This window comes from Nanorana parkeri, unplaced genomic scaffold (genome assembly GCF_000935625.1).
Source record: "Nanorana parkeri isolate BGI_ZX_2015 unplaced genomic scaffold, ASM93562v1 scaffold1681, whole genome shotgun sequence".
Taxonomy (NCBI): Eukaryota; Metazoa; Chordata; class Amphibia; order Anura; family Dicroglossidae; genus Nanorana; species Nanorana parkeri.
In genome coordinates, this window is record NW_017307949.1 from 227,553 (window position 1) to 233,552 (window position 6,000).

Below are 6,000 nucleotides of genomic sequence, written 5' to 3' on the forward strand. Positions count from 1 at the left end.
ATTACATTTTCAGGTTATATTGCCACCTACAGGAGGATTGGAAAATGGCAAACACAAATTGTAAGTCAGTTCACAAGCAGTAAAAATAAAAACCCCCAAAAACATACAATTGCCAACTGGCACAAGAATATTAGAAAAAACAAACTTGCCTGCCTGCTACTCAAAGAGGCGGCTGAAATACTTTACACTTAGAGCGTGCATCAGATGTGGCCAAAACATCCACCTGACAGAACATGTGAATAAAAGACCAGGTAGCAGCCTTGCTGATCTGAGAAACAGTGATCTAATTAGAGCTGCAACAGTTAATCGATTTAGTCGATTAAAATCGACGATTGAAAACGTTGATGCCAACAAGCCCTCACTGATCCAGTAACAAGCACCTTGAGTGGAACCAAATCCCTGAGACCATAAGCTTGGATGGTCTATCCGGGCCACTGAAAAATGGTGGAATGATAAGCTGGTGAACCCATGCAGAATTACAAAAAGGGAATCAGCCTACTTAAAAGAAATGGATGGGAGATGCACTCTTACAGCCCAAACCACATCCAGACAATGGAGTGCTGTTTGAGGCAGGCATCTGTTAGGATACTTCCGAAGAATGGAAACAATGATTTCCCCAAATCCAGAGCTAGGTTCCCGAGCCACCAAGCAAGGGACAACATAGTCCTCATGCCGACAGAATCATTTTTTCCAGGGATTGAACTGAATTGTTCTACAGTGACAATGTTAATTAATGCAGCCACCACATCTTAAATTGCAATACAATAGGGTATTGGTATTCATTGAAAAAATCCTTTTCTTGGGGTCCATTAAAGGATAAGGGCTAGTGTAACTGTAGCCACAATTTGAGTCAATGGCAGGAGACTGAAGTGCCTCAAAAACAGTCTCTTTACATATATGTTGAGACAATAAATCAGAGACTGACGGGCCGCAAGCCCACTTTGATTTAAGAGCTCAGGAGGGTCAAACAAACACTGCCGGTGATGGCACTATGACACTAGCAAACAAATGCATGCTAGAAGTAGGAGGGGTTAATACTGGGCTGGCCTACAATTTGTTTGCCAATCCTCATGTAGGCAGCAGTACAACTCAACAGTATATGACTTCCTGTGCCCCTCAATGCATGGGACCCCTCAATGCAGGCACCCACCGGCATCAATTTTTCAGGACCGATGGCGATTATGGGGACGGTGGAGCCCGACCATCTTTACAGTCAAGCGATCGGGCGTCTCTATAGACGCTCAAATCGCTTGTATTAGCAGCTGTCACTGCCGTTGCCGGTCCTGAGATCCGCTGTGCCTGATGCGGCCAGGACCGGCACGGCTCTGTGACAGGAGATCAAAGGGAGTTCATTATACGAACTCCCTTTGATCTACTCTCCAGTCCCCGAATGCAGGAAGTGATGTAGATTACATCACTTCCTGCATTCAGTGTCACTCTCTGGCTAGAGAAGCCGATCTCTGCTTCATCAGCTTCTCTGGGGGTCCCTAGGTGACATTAGAGGACCCGTCATGTAAATTGGCTATCCCATAGGGGGCAAAAGCATAAAAAAATTGAAAAAGAAAATTATTTAAAGTCCCCGCCCCCCACATACACACCGATATGCGCCTACGTGCAAAGACAATTGCGCCTATTGTGCCGCACATATTACATATCGCTGCAAACATCGGAGTGAGAGCAATAATTTTAGAGCCATTAAGGCCGGGTTCACACCTGGGCGTTTTACAGCGCTGATGGACGCGCTGTAAAACGCCCAGCAAGTGAAATCCCATTATTTCCTATGGGCATGGTTCCCACCTGGGCGTATTTCAAAACGCCCTACGCCCAAAGTACAGGAGCTTCTTTGGGGCGTATTAGGATACAGCCTGATAGCCCTCATAAACGTGGGTTTCGTGGGCCGCAAATCGGAGAAAAAAAAACGTGCATATTTCGATCACTTAGGTGGGAATGCAGCCTAAAGGAGAACTATGAGGTGAGTGCTTTTCACTCACCTCATAGTTCTAGCCGACCTGTGACAATGAGACAGTCACAGGTCGGCTCAGTAGATCGGGAATTCCCCCCTCCTCCAGCGCTGACTGGTGGAATGGACGGGTACAGCTGGCTCTGCCTCTAGATAGGCAGAGCCAGCTGTCACTCACGCAGCTGGGCGGATCCAGACAGAATTGTCGGGATCCGTTTCAGCTGCGGCGTCTCAGTATACCGCGAGCCGTAGCTCGCGGTATACTGAGCTTAGGGTGATGGGAAGGGAGGACGCTAGTTTGTGTCCTCCCGTTACCCTGAGAACTATGGGGAAAAGCCCTAACCCCATAGTTCTCCTTTAATCACTGATAACACCAAGCTGATGAACAGTAAAAGCGTTTTAATCGTCGCCTATGGGCGTTTTTTTGCGATTTTGTGGGTGCAAGGAATTTTAAGGCTTGACATTTACCCGACGTGATCACTGCCAAGAAAAGTTCTCCTTCAGGTCCGCTCCTCTACTGATTGACAGCAGGCAGGTTTAATAGCCGGCCTGCTATTGCAGTTTGAAATAGCCAATAGCAGGCTGGCTATTGCTTAACCCAATCTGCTAGTTTTGTCTGTATTCGGTCAGAATGCTGAACAGTGCTGGCAGCTCACTGGACAGCCAGCTCTGTTCCTACAAAGATTTTCTGACTGCATCCTCTGATCAGCTATCGAGGGATGCTGGCCAGACAGCGGCACCCACTGTGTGAATTTCTGCCAGTTCCTCAAGAACTGGTTGAAATTTACAGTGTTTATTATCAATAATATTGGTAAATGTAACCAATACCGATAATTAAAAAACTTGGGAATATCGGCCCGGTTATCAGTGGATCCGATAATTGGCCGATCCCTAGTTAAATGCTCAGATCCAGGGAAGAAGTTTAAACACACAGGTGAACTGCATATATGACAACTGTTTACCCTGCCAAAGAATTTTTATTTCTAGTCATCCATTGTTGGGATTTGCAGTTTTGTCACACAGCAAAGCAAGGTGGATGACACAACTTATTGCCATCATCTCCCCACCCTCAAAGTGCCAATTACACAATGAAGGGAGCAATAGAAAACGGATGGTCAACTCTCTGCCCACTTCTGCCAATGTTTATTCTGTTGGAACATTAGCATTCAGCACCCATAACTGGCTCTCAGTCTTTCCCTTCCCTCTCCCATTCTAAGTGCTGCTTTACAGAGAATTAAAACCAAATCAAAATGCAGGTACCGACATTACTTGCATACAAATACATTTAATACTGTAATAATGAATACAAGAGATGCATTAACGTGTGTCTTGAGATTTCAGCGGTAATACAGTCGGAATAAGGATTTAAGCAAAAGGGCCTCCCTTGTTTGATACAGGAGACATTGATCTGGATAGTATAAAGCTTTTACTTCCAAGACTCATCTCTCCCAGCATTTAAATGCAGTTGCGCTTGTGTGTTAACATGCACTAAGGTGCATAAAGGAGTGCACCTATTTGTGTAAACACAGCTAAACTGAATGAACTTAGATGTTGGTGAATGGGAAGGTGTGCATTCAGCCATAGAACATATTTACAGATGCATTTAGAAATGACCTCCAAGCGCATCTGCATACATGTATTTAGAAGCCGGTGTGCATGAGGCCTTACTGTGCAAATCCAAAAGGTGAAATAGTAGTTGTCTATTGCTGTTTTGTCTGAAGCTGCGCTGGGGACTCCAACTTGTCAGCGGGAAAACTAGAAGAACCTGAAAAAAGAATACAATACAGCAAGCCAGTACAATTCAAAAGCCTAGTCAAAAATTTTAGCGTAAATGTATTAACTCCGTAAAATATATACTTTCCATTACGACAGAAAATGGAACACAAGAAAGGGAAAGAAAAACACAAAACTTGGTCTTTTTAAGTTTTTATTTTTATACATTTTTTTTTGTATTAAAAAGGAAAAAAAAGTAGAATTACCACAAATTACCATGACTAAAGCACAGCTATAAGCAAATTATAAACGCAATAAGAATGGATACTCTGAATAATATTAATGTTATAATACAAGCGCTCATTCAAGTTTTAAAATTTACATTTTCTTCTTTTGTTTTTTTTTTTCTTTGATTTTCTATGTTCTCATATGATTTGTTGGATAATAAAGGGCAAGATTACGTACTTAGCATTCCATGACACGGGGCAGCAGCTTGTTGAACAGGATCAGATCAGTGACCTTGTGGTGGTGTTGGTACTTCAAAGTTGGCAAAGGATCATGGGTAAAGGATTTACTAACCAGGTTCTTGGTTCCTAAAGCGAAGGGATCATCATCTAAATTCTGAAAGTTGTAAAAATGAAGAACCTAGTGGACCATCCAGGAGACTGGTCTCTAAACTTGGGGCAAAAATGCCAGAACAGGAGTTTTTACGTACACGCCAGGTTTTGAAGGGGGTTTGATCAAGTTGTATGGAGAGAGTCCATTTGCTGGCGCTTAGGTAGCTTGAATCCGACAAAACCTTTAGGCAAGGTGCAATAATTTGGGACCACGCGGTTTCCTTGAACTGTCTAAAGTCAAATATAACACTACGGAGGCGCGGTGTAAACAAAAAAGATGAAGAAAAATTACACACTGTCAAATCCCGATATAAAAAACAAAAAAGTAGACCAAGTAAGGCTCGTCAGCAGCTAACCATGACTTGATATAATATATATCTTTATATATTATGCGATATATGTTTCTTAGCACAAATATACATTAAAAAAAGCATATTTTGGGCTATGATTTTACCCTTTCCACTGCATAAATTATAGAAAAAGGAGGAGGAGTATAGAGAGCTTATCTTAAAGCACCATTACAAGGACTTGCAGAGGATTTCTGGAAATTTCAGACCCTCATCCCTGCGTCTCCACCATTCTCCCAACGAGATAGGACCACACTGCTATGAAAAGTAGGGCACAACAGCTGCTGGCACCTAGACACCAGCAATGGTGAACATAAATGCAGGGCATATAAAGGGAATCACAAGCTTCTCTGCATGTGAACAGCAAGAAAACATTATGTCCTTAAGGATCCAGCCCTAAATAAATTGTACACAATGCAGCCATGCTGCATACTAAGTGAACTGATGTGCAGGACTAGTACTCATCTACCGCAGGGATAAAAGCAATAAACCAGTATTACTACCAAGGGCAACGTGAATACGGCAATTTTGTCTCAAAGTGTACCTGTTGCTATCCTGCCTTGCATTAAAACACAAGGCAAGAGAGCCATGTGCAATGCAACCCATAATAACCAAATGGATTTTGCCTTAGTGGTGTCAAGTTTATGAAAGCTGGCACCTTTCTGGTTTTTATAGATTGCCGCTCAGCTCTGTCTTATTAACCAAGCGTATTAATAAGCCCAAGAAAATATTCAACAGGGACAAAGCAGATGTTCCTAAAGTGAGACGGTTCACTGACAAAATGACTGCTACCATGGACCACATTCGAATAGAGAACATTAGAGAAAGTAAAGGGTTGATGACCCGTTTTCCTTTTAAAAAAATGGAAATAATTTATTTCCAAAAAAATCATACTAAAAGACTAATTTCAGTTACCCTGAATAGGGTATTCAGACCCCCCAACCCCTCCCATGTGCTGTAGTGACAAATTCACAGCATACAAAATGGTAGATAGTGCCTTGCCAGCACTAGATAAAAAAAAAAAAGAAGAAGATTTTGCACCTTTCTGTCCCCCCCATTTCTCTCCATGCTTGAGCAGAGAGAAAGAACCCCATACGAGTCAGTCGACCATTAATCGTTTCATTTTACAAGATCAGGCGCTCCAGAGCCCAGCAGGCAACATTGCGGCAGTGATATGGACAAACAGTCAACCGGTGTATCGTTTCATGAACCCCTCCTGGCGGTAAAAATATCCAATGCAACCCAGGATCGCCATGGCCAGCTTTTACTTGCCAACGTTTGATAAAATGAAGCCCTGTTATCATGCCCAAAAGTGACACAGCAGATGAACACAACCAACCCTCGGCACAGTATATAGCCAATC